This window comes from Equus caballus, chromosome 18 (assembly GCF_041296265.1).
Source record: "Equus caballus isolate H_3958 breed thoroughbred chromosome 18, TB-T2T, whole genome shotgun sequence".
Lineage (NCBI taxonomy): Eukaryota > Metazoa > Chordata > Mammalia > Perissodactyla > Equidae > Equus > Equus caballus.
The window spans coordinates 39,125,734-39,140,895 of record NC_091701.1 but is presented as its reverse complement, the minus strand read 5'-3'; positions in this window follow the sequence as shown (position 1 = coordinate 39,140,895).

Here is a 15,162-nt window from a genome sequence, read left to right as displayed (position 1 = left end):
CAAAAATAGGGGACCCTGGGTGCAGGGTATATTGGAACTCTCTGTATAATCTTCACAATTTTTCTGTAAATCTTAAACTATTTTAAAAAATAAAATTTATCAAAAATAAGCACATCGAAGTTTATTAAAGAGAATAAGAAGAAGGAATAAAACCACAGTGGAATAAAAATAGTAACATTAATTGGGAAGATTTAAATAAATGTAAACACATTTGTATTCTAAAAACATTGTCATTGAAATTAAATCCTCATGTTGTGTGGAACAGCATAGCAGACATAGATACACAGAGAATTTATGAACTGAAAGATGGAGGAAATTACCTTATGTAGAGAGAGAGAGAGTAAAAGTATTAAGAACTCGTTAAAGACAGGAAGGGGAGAATGAAAATGTCCAGTATACATCTAATGGACATTCTGGAAGGATGAAATAGAGAAAATGAGAGGAGGATAATATTTGGAGAGCTGATGGTTTAGAATTTAGCAGAATTGATAAAAGCTCGTGAATTATTAGAGTCAGAAAGGCTACATCTTGAGCAGGGCAAATAAAACCCACCTTCACACATTATAGTGGAACCATGGAACACTTAAGTCAGTGAGAAAATCTTAAAAGTAACCAAAGAGAAAAGACAGATTGCAAGTAACAATAATGATGTTGACAGTCAAGTTTCTACGCATTGCAGCAGTGAAGAGGAGACCAACTGCTACTAAATTCCTCTTGGAAAGAATGCTGCCAGCCCTGGTGGCCGAGTGGTTAAGATTTGGTGCTTTCGCTTGCTGCAGCCTGGGTTCGTTTCCGAGTCAGGGAACCACACCACCCATCTGTTGGCTGGCTTCCTGTTGCTGCGATATTGAAAGCTATACCACCTGGTATTTCAAATACCTGCAGGGTCAGCCATAGTGGACAGGTTTCAGTGGAGCTTACGGACTAGGAAGAAAGACCTGTTCACTCGCTTCTGAAAATATTGGCCATGAATAGCAGCAAGCACTTGATACAGTGGTGGAAAATGACCCTGCTGTACACAGAGGCTCTAGGAGTCTGAATCGACTTGACACCACTCACAACAACAACAAAAGAATGCCGTTTTATATATATCTTTTTATAATATCTTTTGTGAGATCATCTACTAGCCTTTTGTGGGTACATAACTGTACTCACCATTGGTGGCATGTAAAATTTTCCTTCTTCCCTGTATTTCTGCAGTTACTAGACAAAGAAAATATTTACTAAAGGGACAAAACTTTTGACCAGTAAAGGAGTATATCTGTTCAATTTTCATTTGTTTCTTCAATCGTCCAACAAGTCAATGAACAATTTTTGAGCCAATTCTAACTAGTGGGAACTGTGTTAGAAACTCAAAACAAATACAACTTCCTCATCTCAATACTGAGAGTTGTGTTAGAAGAAAGATATTTATATTACAATATGCTATAAGGTGGAGATATGCAATATATTTTAATAGCCTATACAAGGGCCACCCAGCTCAGACTGGAGTTAGAAATCTGATCATTGTTGTACATAAACCTTTCAGGGGAGGAGTCAAAGAACTCAACTTATGACATTAAATCAGACATATGGTGAGGGAAATTACAAAATTATTAATCTAAGTAAATTACTTGGGTTTGAAATAAGCTTTCCTTTTCTTTACAACAGTGTCAATTTGGTGATTATAACCTGAGAGCATTCTGCTCAGATTACAAATTCATTACTGATGAAATGTCTGTGCTCAGAAAGATGTACAGAGAAGATCAGATGGTCCCCTTTTTCCTTCCCAATGGATGTTTGAAGAGAGTGTCTTCATTCTTGCCTCATTTGTTTTCTACCCAAATCTCCAAACACTAATGAACCAGTGATGCCAGAGAGGAAATGAGAAGAGGAACAGTATTTGCACTGTTTGGAGGGTGAAATTCTGTAATCTCCTTATCTTCAAATCCATAGAATTAACTTAATAGGTCAGTATATCTTCAAATCTCAGCACTACGTCAGCTAGATAGTGGAGAAAATGAGAAAGAAGCTAATTGGTTAGACAATGCAGTTTATTATTATAAAATTGCTTACTTATAGCAACTCTATCATTCTTGATCATCAATAAATGATGTATAAGCGAATTTTAAAGAGTCAGTAAAACATGGAAGATCAAAATGGGTATGGGTTTGATCCTAACTAGCAGTTTGGGAAGAACAATTTGTCATTTCCTCACCACAGTGTGTTACACTTCTATTTTAGTTTTAAAACTATGCGCAGAGCCAAGGATTAAAAACAGGATGTGGTGAATAGTCATGCATAAATTGGCTGGACTAGACATGAGCTAAGATAGCGGTTCTAAAACAACAGTCTTCAGACAAGCGCTGGCTTGCTTCATAAGAAGCACCTGGTGAACTTATTAAAATGCAGATTCCCAGTCACCGGATGCCAGAGAGTCTGTCGAATAGGTCTGGGCAGGGTCCAGGAATCTGCATTTTAAACAAGCTCCCTAAGAGATTCTCACCAGGGATACCACGGGATAGCCAGGGAACCATGCTTTGAAAAACACTGCTCTAGAAGCTTACTGTTTCTCTGCCAGGACTGGTACTGGTAACAGGTTGGACTCTGAGTGATAAAGAAAGACGTGTAAGAAAAATGATGAACAATGTCAAAAATATTAAAAGTGTCTTTAGAAGAAAGCTACCTCCTAGAAATTTCCTGTTAGCTTTCCCATCATGGCTATGAATTCTTTACTCTTCCCAATCTCAATTACTCCTTTATTTTCAGCAAGGGACCCCACTCCGACTCCATTGCGGTGGATGCCATCTGAAAAGAGTTTCCTCGGTTCTCTTACCTCTAGTGATTTCTCTCTTTCTTTCCGTTTGTCCCTGTTTTTGAGAAACAGTACTCTCTGAAATAAATCCACATTTTTCCTGCCTTGCACGTCTTGTTTACTTACCCACAGATTTCTTCCATCAGGCCTATAAATGTTTTCCATTTTTCCTTATTCTAAAATTTAACCAGTTAGACTTGCTTTATCAACGTAGAGTAAAAAGATCATCTCTCTTCAATATTAAATTTTGTGAACCCTGATTTGCTCAGCTTACGAGGAGACTATCATTCATGGATCCTGTTCCATCTTCTTTCCTAAATTCCCTGAGCACCTTGGGCCCTTACTTGGCTGTGCTTCCAAACTTCCTGAAAAGAGAAATGGAGAATTTGAAAAGCTGCTAGTGGGCCTAGTTGCTCTTACTTCTGTTGCTGTCACAAACATCGTTACTGAAATCCTACCCTGCAGAGTTCAAGGCACTGACCCTGTTCCTGGTCCAGAGCCTTCAAAATCCCGGTATTTCTTGGAAAGCAGCCAGGCTAGGTCATGTGGTATTTGGTTCAGCCAAGAGAACGTGAACTTCCAAGACGGCAGTTCTTTCACTTTTCATTCACATGGTCAGTCCTTTGTCTTCAAGACCCCTTTTGTGACGGGATGCCTGAATTGAAAGGAGGTGTGGTCTAATTTTCACACTGGGGCAACCCGGCTTTGCACGGCTAGCAAGGTTTTGGTATTGAGCAAAGACAACCAGTTGAGACGACTCTTTCCCTCATGTTGAAATCTCCTTTATGAACTTTTCCAGTTAGTGAACCACATTCAGGACAATCTCAATTCATCAGAGGTTTTAAATAGTTAATTTTAGAGTTTAAACAGAGGGATTAGTGTTTCTTTCCTAGTCTCTTGACTCTCCTCCAAGGGTGTCCAAATTTGCATACCAGGGGTAGCCTATGTCAGCTGATGAAAGATCTCATTCTGTCTTTATACCTACAACAGTCAGTCACCACTTGCGTCACATTTAGCTAATTGAAGAGCCACTCTAGTGATTCTTCCCTTAATAACAAAATTATACTCCTGGATAACTTGCTGTCTTCACTTCTAGACTTAGAGAAATTTGTCATAATTTTATATGCCTTAAACATGTGTGTGTATATCTAAAGATATGTAGATATATACACACATAAATCTATGTATATGTATTCATCTGTGTATATGAATCTTCTCTTGACCAATTTCCACTTGAATCAGTTACTGTATCTTTTCCTTCTCTTAACAACGAATCTTCTCAAAAAAGTGCTCTACCCATTTATCATCTCCACTTTCTTCTAACCCAATTACTCAATGGTTCATTCTGCCCCATTGCTCAAACATAAAACATTCTTATTGTTATCAACCTTCTGAAGAACTGTGATCAGACTCTTTCCTTTATGAAATACTCTGCTGCTGCCTTTCTTTTCTTTTCTTTTCTTTTTTTTTTTTTGGTGAGGAAGATTGGCCCTAAGCTAACATCCATTGCCAATCCTCCTCTTTTTGCTTGTGGAAGACAGTCCCTGAGCTCACATCTGTGCCAGTCTTCCTGTTTTGTATGTGGGACGCTGTCTCAGCATGGTTTGATAAGCAGTGTGTAGGTCCATGCCCGGGATCCAAACCTGCAAACCCCAGGGCGCCAAAGTGGAGCATGTGAACTTAACCACCATGCCATCGGGCTGGTCCCCAATCTTCCTCTTTTTGCTTGAGGAATATTTGTCCTGAGCTAACATCTGTTGCCAGTCTTCCTCTATTTTATATATGGGCCACTGCCACAGCATAGCCACTGACAAGTGGTGTAGGTCCATGCCCCGGAGCCAAACCTGGGCCACCAAAGAAGAGCACACCAAACTTAACCACTAGGCCACCAGGGCTGGCCCATGCTCCTTGCCTTCTTGATTACTCCTTTTCAAATTCCTGTTTCAGCCACCTAAAGGGAGTCATTCCTTAAGTTCTATTCTTTGCTCTCCACTTTTCCCTCTCCTTTTTTGGGGGGGGGGGGGTTCTCATCTTCTATCACAACTTAAAATACCACTTTGTATACCTCAGCCATTTTCCCAGCCTAGAATTCCTTGCTCCTAATCTTACTCTCTGACCCAGTTGCTCCCCGTCTCTCCTACATATTCTGTATTTTAATTGCATCGAACAAACTTTTCTGTCTCTATGATTACAAAGATTGGGGAGAACACACCAATGAGTGGAGTGGCCAGGTAAAGACAAACCATTTTGTAATAGACACTCAGCCTCAGTGTCAGGACCACAGGGAGAAGTGGGGACTGTGATAAACTGCAGAGCTTATGGCCAGAAGGCCAGCGGCTACACAGTTCCAGTGAACTCTCGTCCAGGTTTTCTATTTTTTTCTTTTAGATTCAGTTTTACATGGCCTCCTTGTTTCTAAACATTGGTAACTGAATTTTAAATTTTAGAAAACACAGTGCAAGCTGAAGAAAATATCCCTGCCAGTCATATAGCCTAATGACAACCAGTTTGCAACTTTTGATCTAAACCTAGATTATGAGGAAGAAACTCCCTGTGCAATCTATACTTACTCCAGCGTTAGAGGCTGTGAGTACTGCTTACTCCCAGAGAACTGCCTACTCCCACTTGTCCTATGCAATTGCTAGATTAATCTTTCTAAGGCTGAAGTAAACTGCAGATTGTGTCATTTCCCAAGTGAAATACTCCATTGTTGAACAAATTAAGCACAAAACCTTAGCAGAGCTCTAAATGCTCTCCTCAACGTAGTCCTAATTTTCCTCTCCAGTATTACTTTTCTCTGCTTCCCTACATGTGTCTCTTGCCTCTGGACTGCAGTAGAAGTTTTCTTTAGTTTTCTTTTCTTTTTTGTGTGTGAGGAAGACTAGCCCTGAGCTAACATCTGTGCCAATCTTCCTCTATTTTGTGTGGGATGCTGCCACAGCATGGCTTGATGAATGATAATAGGTCCGAGCCTGGGATCTGATCCTGTGAACCACCAGCCGCCAAAGTGGAGTGCGAGAACTTAACCACTACACCACTGGGCCAGCCCCACGGTAGAAGCTTTCTTGACAGACCTCTGCTTAACTGCCTCACCAGGCCCACTGGAGCTCTCCATTCCCAGAGTCATTCACATCTGGTGTGCTCATGCACTTCAGCTCCCTGTAGTTGAGGTGTATGCTATTCAAGGTTTGGTTGGTTTTGTTCCCAATTGTATCTGCTATTCAAAAAGTTGTTGCTGAAATTGGGCAGGACAATATGAAAGACTGGAAGAAAATAGTAAAAATCCAAAATTCAGCGTGGGTTGTCGTACAGGGTCTTTTCATTCTCCTTTCTCTTTAAAGAAACTGGGACTAGATATTCTGGATAACGCTTTGTACAAAATCATGACGCTGCAGTTCCAGTTGTGAACTCAAAGAAGAGTACTTGGCCTTAGGTCAAAATGTTGGTGAACGAATCTACATCTGTATATTTCAGGTTAAAATGTCTTCATGTATATACCGTTTTGGATTACCCGCTTCAACAGACTTTGTAGACTGACCAACTATGTGTCAAAACGATCTTAGCTTGCATTTGGTATTGTGCACCCTCATTCCACTCCCAAGAGTTCTTGACATCACAGTTTTGTTTATGTTGTTCCCTCAGTCTGTAGGTCCCCTTCTTTTCATTTTAAATTTTCTGGAACTCAATCCATTATTTATAAATTGGCTCAAATGTCACCTTCCCTATCACCCCACACGTGTGCAAACATACACGTGCATACACACCCATACTCACACCCACAATTTTCCCCTTGATTTCCCCAGCTTGATGTGAGCTCTGAATCGTTTACCCATCCTTGGTCTTTAGGCTTCTCTATATGCTTGATTTCTTTTGCCCCCAAACTCTTCTCTCTCATTTCACTTGGGATCAAATAATGTTGACTGGCTGGCTCATCTGGGCCTCCAGTGGGGGCTCAAACCTGTTGGCAAGAAAAGGATTTTGAAGGATTGTATTTAACTACTCAAGAGATTTAGAATCTGCCTCAGAATTTGCAGACCAGTTATGATAAATGAGTTTCTCCTCTCTGTCATTGGAGACGGCCCATCAACCAGCCCTTGGTAAAAAGATACACTGAGATTAGAAATGGTATATTGCCAGGCCGATGCTTGGTCAGTGTTCATTGCTTTTAGCAAAATCTTTATATTTTAATGTGTTATCACGTTTGTAGTATCTAAATTGATTTTACAATCAAGGGATTATAAAAAACATCCATGTGCTTTACCTCTGTGTAACTGGAGATTTTAATTGTTGTTATTTTTGGGGGAAGAATTTCAGAGTCAAAATGGACCAAAAGATATTTATTGACATTTTTGCCTTAAAAACAAAAAAAATTAAAAATGTATATGTATCCCTAAGCATGGACTGGACAAAAATATGACAGTCATTTTTGAAAGCAATAGAAATTTGTGTGCCCTTTGGGCTTATTTTAGAAACAAAAAAGAATTTGAAAATGTCAAGTTTATAATAGCAAAATCCCCTTGTACAGCGCCAGAACACGGGACACGTTTAAAAGGAGTCAAACGTGGATTACCGAGTTCCTCAAATCAGAATGTTCATGAGCATAGTTGCCTAGCAGTGACAAAACAATTTTTATGTTTTTATTAAATAAAATTAAAAATGTTCCCAGTTAACTCCTACTCACTTCCTCAGAGGTACTGTTGTTAATACTTTAGTGTGTTTTCTTACAGGCCTTTGGGCATTTATATATTAAAATGTACTTTAAAAATGTTTATAATACTTTTAATATCTAAAAAACCCAAACATTTAATAAATTTTGCCTATAAGTCAGCCTAAGGAGTGTGAGTGGTGTTTTTATTAAACTTGTTTAGATTGATCTTTTGATCTGAAAAATTCATCTTCTTTTTCATCTCAATGGTGGTTTACTTCTATTTTTTTCCTGCAATTATTCTTCTGTTCCATCTCTTTTTTCTCTTTCTTTTGAATTCTCACTTTTTATAGTTTAAAAATCTGAGTGTTCTGTTCTCCAAGTCTTTTTTCTCCTGATTTTTTTCTTTTTTCTTCATATTTGCTTTATTTATGAGGGTGTTCTTTTCAGGACATCCGCTTAGTTTTGTAAAACAGAATCAAGTTCTTAATGTCTAAAACCTTTTAAAATTGAATCCTATCACCTTGAAATTATTTATTATATTTTAAAAAATTCTCTTCTAATTGGTGTACTCACTACCTTAATGAGGCCCCTGTTCAGTGTGCTCACCTTCGCTTGTGCCAATGATTTCGATTTTCTTATTCCTTGCCTCTGTTAGTTGTAGATATCTAATCGCTCTCCCCACCCCCCATCCTCTCTATTCCGTTTGAGTTTAAGATTATCCCAAGCTTTCCAGTACTGGTCATGGTCCTTACTCTTGTCTGAATCATCCTCATTTTCCTCCTTGTAGCCTTGCGGACTGTCGAGGTAATACTAGGCTTACGGATTGAACTAAGGTGTGTTCACTCTTCTTCTGTTCTCCCAGAGAGTGTTTGAAAGGTTGGCATGATCTCTTCCTGGAAGGCTTGGTGGAACTCACGTGTAAAGTCATCTGGAGTCTTTACTCTTCAGAAAGACTTAAATGTTGGTTTGATTTTCTCTGCTAATTGTAGAATTATTGAAGAATTCGGTTTCTCTTTAAGACATTTTTAATAATTTATATATTTCTAAACTCTGTTCCCCTTTTGTAAGTTTTCAAAGCTTTTAGCATAAAAATTCTTTAGCAAAAAAAGTGATACATTCTTCATAGTATCATTTTATTTTCTTTTTAATCTCTGCTAAATATTTAGTTATGTTACCTTTAAAAATCCTAATATCTGTTTATTTGTCTCTTCTCACTTTCCCCCTTCAGTCCTGGAAGAGGCTTGTCTATTTTAGTAATCTTTAAAGAATAAATTTTATCTTTGTTGAACTTATTGAATTTTGTCTTTTATTTTACTAATTTCTGCTCTTTTAAAATTTTCTCCATCCTACTACTTTCTTCATATTTAGTCTACTTTTATATTTCTAATTTCTTATGATGAATTCATATTTTCTAAAGTAATCATTTAAGGCCATAGATTTCTTTCTACTTACTAGTTTGGAGTTTCCTGTGGGTTTTGGCAAATATTTGATATGTATTATTTTTATTATTGTTTGGTTCTAAATATTGTACATTTTCATTATGATTACTTATTTTACAAATGAGCTATATAGAATCGTGTTTTATATTTCTAAATGTATGGGATACTTCAACATTTTTGTTATTTAATCCCTTAATTAACTACATTGCATATAATGTGGTTTGCATGTTACTTATTGTTCGTAATTAGCTGAGATTTGCTTTTAGCTTGTTACATGGTCAACTTTTTGTTTTTGCTCCACGCGCATTTGAGCAGATGTGTATTCTGTAATTTCCAGATTCATAATTATATATAATTCAATTTTTTATGCTCTGCCATTAAATTGAGACACGTGTTTAGGAGTCTTTTACTTTGGGTTAGATTTGTCGATTTCTCATGTTTAAATAAAATGTTGCTTTATATATTCTGGAGTTATTTTATTAGATGTAAAAATGTTTAGAATTATTATGTCTTTCTGATGACTGGAAACTTCACATCTTTGTCTCTAGAATACTTTTTGGATTAAAATCTATATTTATATTATTAATACAGGTATTACAGGGTTTTTGTGTTGTAGTTATTTGCTTAGCATATCATTTTCTATGCATTCAACGTTTTTGGATCTTTATTTTTTAGATATATCTCTTGTAAATAGAATATTGCTGGATTTTAAAAAGTCCATCCTTAAAAAGTCTATTTTGTATTTGGAATGTTATAGTTTTATTTACTTTGATTATTCATTTGTTACCATGTGTCTTACTATCTTATATTGTGCTATTGATTTACTTTGTCTATGCTTTCTAAAATCCTCCTTTTTATATTAACAGATTTTTGGTTTTGTTTTTCACTCTATTGGGTTGGGTTTGCGGGTATACACTCTATTTCTTTTCTTTTAATGGACACCCTTGAACTTGTTCCCTGTGCGCTTAATAAACTAGCAAGATCTGAACTTAATAAAAGCAGTTAACTTCCCTTTTTGAAGGAAGCAAGAGTATCATCCATTAATGCTGGTCACCCTTTTTATAACTTGTATGCTGTTGGTTTCCAATGTTTCAGTTCTGTCGTCTAACTAGATAATTTAAATATAATAACAATTACTATTTTGTAAAGATAATATTTATTGCCCTCACCCTTATTAATTTCTTGTTATTTCTTCTTGCATCTCAGACCGTCTATCTGAGGTCACTTTCTTCCTAATATCATCCTTTGGGAGACCCTTTGGTGAAAGTCTAGTGGTGAACCCTCTCTCTCTCTTTTTTTTTTTAACACAAAGAACTCTTTATTTCACATTTTTTTAAATAAAGATTTTTCTGGGTTCATAATTATAGGCATACAGCATTTTCTCTCAACACATTAAAGATTTTATTTCACAAATTTCTTTATCCAACTTTTGCTCTTGAGAAGTCTGCTACTGGTTTGTTATCTTTTTCAGGTACTTTTTTTTTCTAGGTGAATAATTTTAATATCTTCTTCTTTTTTTAAAGATTTTATTTTTTCCTTTTTCTCCCCAAATCCCCCCGGTACATAGTTGTGTATTCTTCGTTGTGGGTTCTTCTAGTTGTGGCATGTGGGACGCTGCCTCAGCGTGGTCTGATGAGCAGTGTCATGTCCGCGCCCAGGATTCGAACCAACGAAACACTGGGCCGCCTGCAGCGGAGCGCACGGACTTAACCACTCGGCCACGGGGCCAGCCCCTTAATATCTTCTTCTTATCTTTGATAATCTACCTTTTCATTGTAGTATGTCTAGGTGTTGATCTCTTCTGCTTATCCTGATTGGCATATATTTTGCTTTCTTTATCTAAAGCTTCTTATCTTTTATCAGTTCTGGGAATTTTTCAGTGATATCTCTTGAATATCACCTCTCCTTTATTCTCTCTATTTTCTGCTTCTGAATATTTAATTACAGGTATGTTAGATAATCTCATTCTTTGCTTTTGTGTTTTAACCTCTCTTTTGCATTTTCTATCTCCTAGTTTCACTGTGTTTCCATCTTGATTTCTTCACGTTTAAATATTCTTGATAATTTCTTCAGATTGTTCTTTCAGCTGTATCTAATCTCCCATTTAATCTAGCCACTGAATGTTTAATTTCAATGCTTATATTCTCTAAATGCTCTACTTGGCTCTTTTTTCAAATTTTTATCATTATTTAGTACTCTTTTGCTCCTTGCTCATTTAAAAAATTCATCTTGTTAAAAATACCTTGTACATAGCAATTTTCTATTCTGTATCTGATAGTTCCAATATTTGAAGACCTCAGTGATACAATCTGTAGTTTCTGGTGACTCTTACCCAGGGTGGCTTTTTTCCGTGGTGTCTTCTTGGTCTCTTGTAGCTCTTCATTGAATCCCTTTTCAGAGTTCATAATCCCTTTAATTTCCTAAGAGCATAGAATAGTATAGCTTAATTATCTTCTATTTTTTTAGTGTACTATTTTATTTGATTTTTTGCTTGTTCTTGTCCTCTTATACATTTTTTAAAATTTTGTAGCTTCTAGTTGAGGGTGTCATGTTGGAGTTTTTATGTTTATTAATTTTTCTTGAATGAGGAAATTCACGTGCACCTGCACTTCAATTGAGAGCAGTGGGGACAAGCACCACTGGCCTGAGTCAGGGCCACGGACAGCTTCAGATCAGGAATGTTGCCTCACAAGTCATCAACTCAACATTGTTTTCTGACCTCACAGCATGTTTTCTTACAAGGTGAGCAGGTGAACTAGTCAGAGGTCATCTTGGGTTTCAATAGAGCTTCTTGGCTTACTGTGACTTTAAAAGTGATCATTCTGGACTTATTTCTGCTCAGTTGCATTTGTCTTTAACAGCAAATCTGGTCTTTGTTCTCCTTTTCATCTCCTCCTCCTCATGTTACCTCCAGGTGGTTTTTTGAGGTCAAATATCCCAGCCTAGTGGAAGCATCTCCGATGCTATTCTCATAATGTTGACTTCAACTTTCTTAGGGCTTTACCCCAAGTCTCTTGTGGACTATCATGCCCTTATTCCTCCTTATTTTATATAAAATGTCATTGGAAGAATCTTTAGCCATCCTCTGACTTACTTTAAGATGCGTAAGTTTATAGCTTTCTCCCTCATTTTGGCTCTCATTTTCCTGAAATCGGTAGATTTTACGTGAGTGTGTCTCATGATTTTTGTTTGTATGTTTGTTTATTTGTTTTGTCGCTCTTTTCTGAACTTGTACATGCAATGTTCCTCCCCATTTTAAAATTTTTTGTACTTTTGGTAGATTCCAAGGAAAAGTATAGAATAAACATGGCTTTACTCTAGCATATTTTCCTGAAATTCCAAACCAAGCAATTTAGAAGGATAGAGCTTAATGCAAGGCCTGTCCCTTTTTCAGTGTAAGCCTGCGGGATAGTCCTTGATGTCATGCCATATGAGATGCCTGCTGCAAGGTGGCCAATGGGAGCAGCAAGGCAGGATAAAGAGTGCATACAGTATTAACTTCTTCCCAGAAAAACATTTTGAGGAGAATGCCTTTCCCTCATGGTACTTTGATCATAAAAAAGTGGCACCTTGCATTCCCAATTCTATCCACCAGGGTCTTATATTTTGGGTCACAAAGCATTACATAAGCTTTCGCTTAGCCTCATCTCCATAGAACTTGGCCACTAGCTCACATGGAGTGGGGTCTGAGCCAAAGGACAAGTCCAAGTAAGACTAACCACCACCAGCTGTAGCATTCTAACAGTATGTGATCATGTTCAGGTTGTTTCAGGAAGCTTGTCTGCCCTGTCGTTATTGCAACTTGATGCCTCAGGGGACCCAAGATACACCTAAACTATTTGTATAGAGTTTATCATTTCTATTCAAAGACCATTGTTAAGTAGAACTAAAATTCTGGTTAGCAGTTACCTAATGATTACTCTGGATGCTCTAGCACTTAAACTCTTACACATATGTTATCTAATATCTGCTCATCTTACTTTGAGAGTTAGTTATATTATTATTCCCATTTTTCATATGAGGAGATTGTGGCTCATTGAAGTTGTATGTCTTGCCCAACGTACATATAGCTGGTAAAATGTGACATCAATCTGATTTTACAATGATTAAGAGTTTGGGTCTGTAGTCACAAAGCTCTGGAATCAAATCCCGTCCCTACCCTTTGCTGGTTTTGTGATGTTGGGCAAGACACTTAGCTTCTCTGAGCCTCAGTTTCCTCAACCATAACATGGAGATACTAGTAGCATCTATCTCTAGAGAGTAAATGAGGAAAGATTAAATAAGTGAGGATTAAGTGAGATAAGGTATGTATAGAGCTTAGCACAATGCCTGGCACATAGGAAGCATTCAATAAATGCTAGCTATAAAAACAATAAATAATTCATATCTCTGTTGAAAGCAGGAGTTATATCAGAGGAGGGAATTCCTGCAAAGCAGTCTGACAATTGGTTTACCAAAGTCGGGACCTAGTGATACTTACTAGAGGAAAAGAAACTGGAATAGTTTTGTTTATAAATTTTCTTGAAAAAAAAAATAGGAAGCCCAATATGGTGACTTTCACAGTCTCCTTAAGAAAATGACAATAACAAATTGTCAGACTGCATCTCGTATTATACTGGTCCTTTTGAAGAATTCAATCCCATAACGTATGACTAAACAGTCGGAGGCTGTGATTGGTTAGTGGAATGTTTGAGCACAAGCTTATGAGATTTACTGGTGTTGTCAAAGAGTGAAGCGAAGTATTTGAGAGCTTGGACTTTGTAATCAGATGCCGGTGTCCTTTGTCTAATAATCGTAGGATCCTGGCTTATCTTCTTATACATAAAATGGAGATCAAAATGTTATGTACCTCACAAAGTTGTTGGGTGATTAAATGAGATCGTTCATGTAAGCTCTCAGTACAGTGCCTGTCCATAACAAAGATTCAGTAAATGCTAATTATGTTTAAAAATTGCCACACTTTGACATCTATCTCCATAACTCTTTTAAGAGGGTGAAAGTTGAGAAATTCTTTCATTGGTTCTAGAATTTTTCTTTATTAATAGCTAATCCTACTTGAGTTTCTATAACTCAGATCATTACTTTCCAACTAACAAAATTCACTTTAAATAAATCCACATTTGGTGGCTTCTCTAGAAACTCTGATCTCTTCTCTAAAAATGCCTTTGAGAGAGAAGAAATTGCCTGTCTTGTTAGCCTCTTACCTTAACTTATTCCCTTTGTCTCTAAGCCTGTGAAAAAGACAAGTTTGCCATTATCCTTTGTCCTGAGCTTCTAAGGTAACAAGAAGAAGTGTACTTGTGTAAAGAGATGATTAACTCATTGCCACTAATAAAATGCTTCAGTATAATTACAGAGAAGAATGCAATATTTTAAAGAAAATAAAAACATAGAATTATTTCAGTTTTCTTACTTCTTGAATAGATGCTGATTTCCTTTAAATACAAATCAATAAAGTTTTGCTACCTATACTAATGAAGACATTGTGAATAAGGTATGCAGGTGTTCTAGATATCTACCATGGATCATATGCTTCTGAGATGATGTCTCATTTATGTCTTCCAACAGCTCCATGAGATTAAATTTTGAATCTAAATTTTACAGTTAAGAACATTGAGAATCAGTAAGTAATGGAGTATGGATGCAAATATGTCTTTTTTACTAAGATACTCTGCTTTTTTTGCAATAGCATATGGCTTTCCAATAAAGTAGCCTAAATACATGAGTTAAGCTACAATGCATGATCTTGCTTTTGATGTTATTTTTTTTCCAGATTTCCCTTAACCACCCATTTGTATCAGTCCTTTTTCCTCCACTGATGGAAAATGTTGTTTCCAGAGTGGCACACTGGTACTTGCTGATTCCCAATAAGAAAAGAATTATTCTCTACTTTTATATCACAGAAAATAAGGTTTCCTTACCCCCTGTCCCATTATCTAATTTGCCTTGGCCATTTTACCATGGAAAGTTTTATACAAACACTTATTTAGTAAAGCAATACTTCCAATTTTAACTTAAGTACCACTTTGTTTTATTTATTCATGTTGACAAAATATCTTCTGTAACTGTTAAAAAATCAAGTTAGAAGAGTTTAGAACCTTTAAATTTCTTCTGCTCTTTATTCCACGGCTAAAAGGAACTGACTATTTCTCAGATGGAATGAGCTGGTAAAATTGGATGCTTACAATTACCTTGAGACTTACAGAAGTAAAGCTTTATAAAATTTTCTACAACCTAAGTCTACTTTTATGATGTGCTTATTGAAATTCCCTTGTATCATT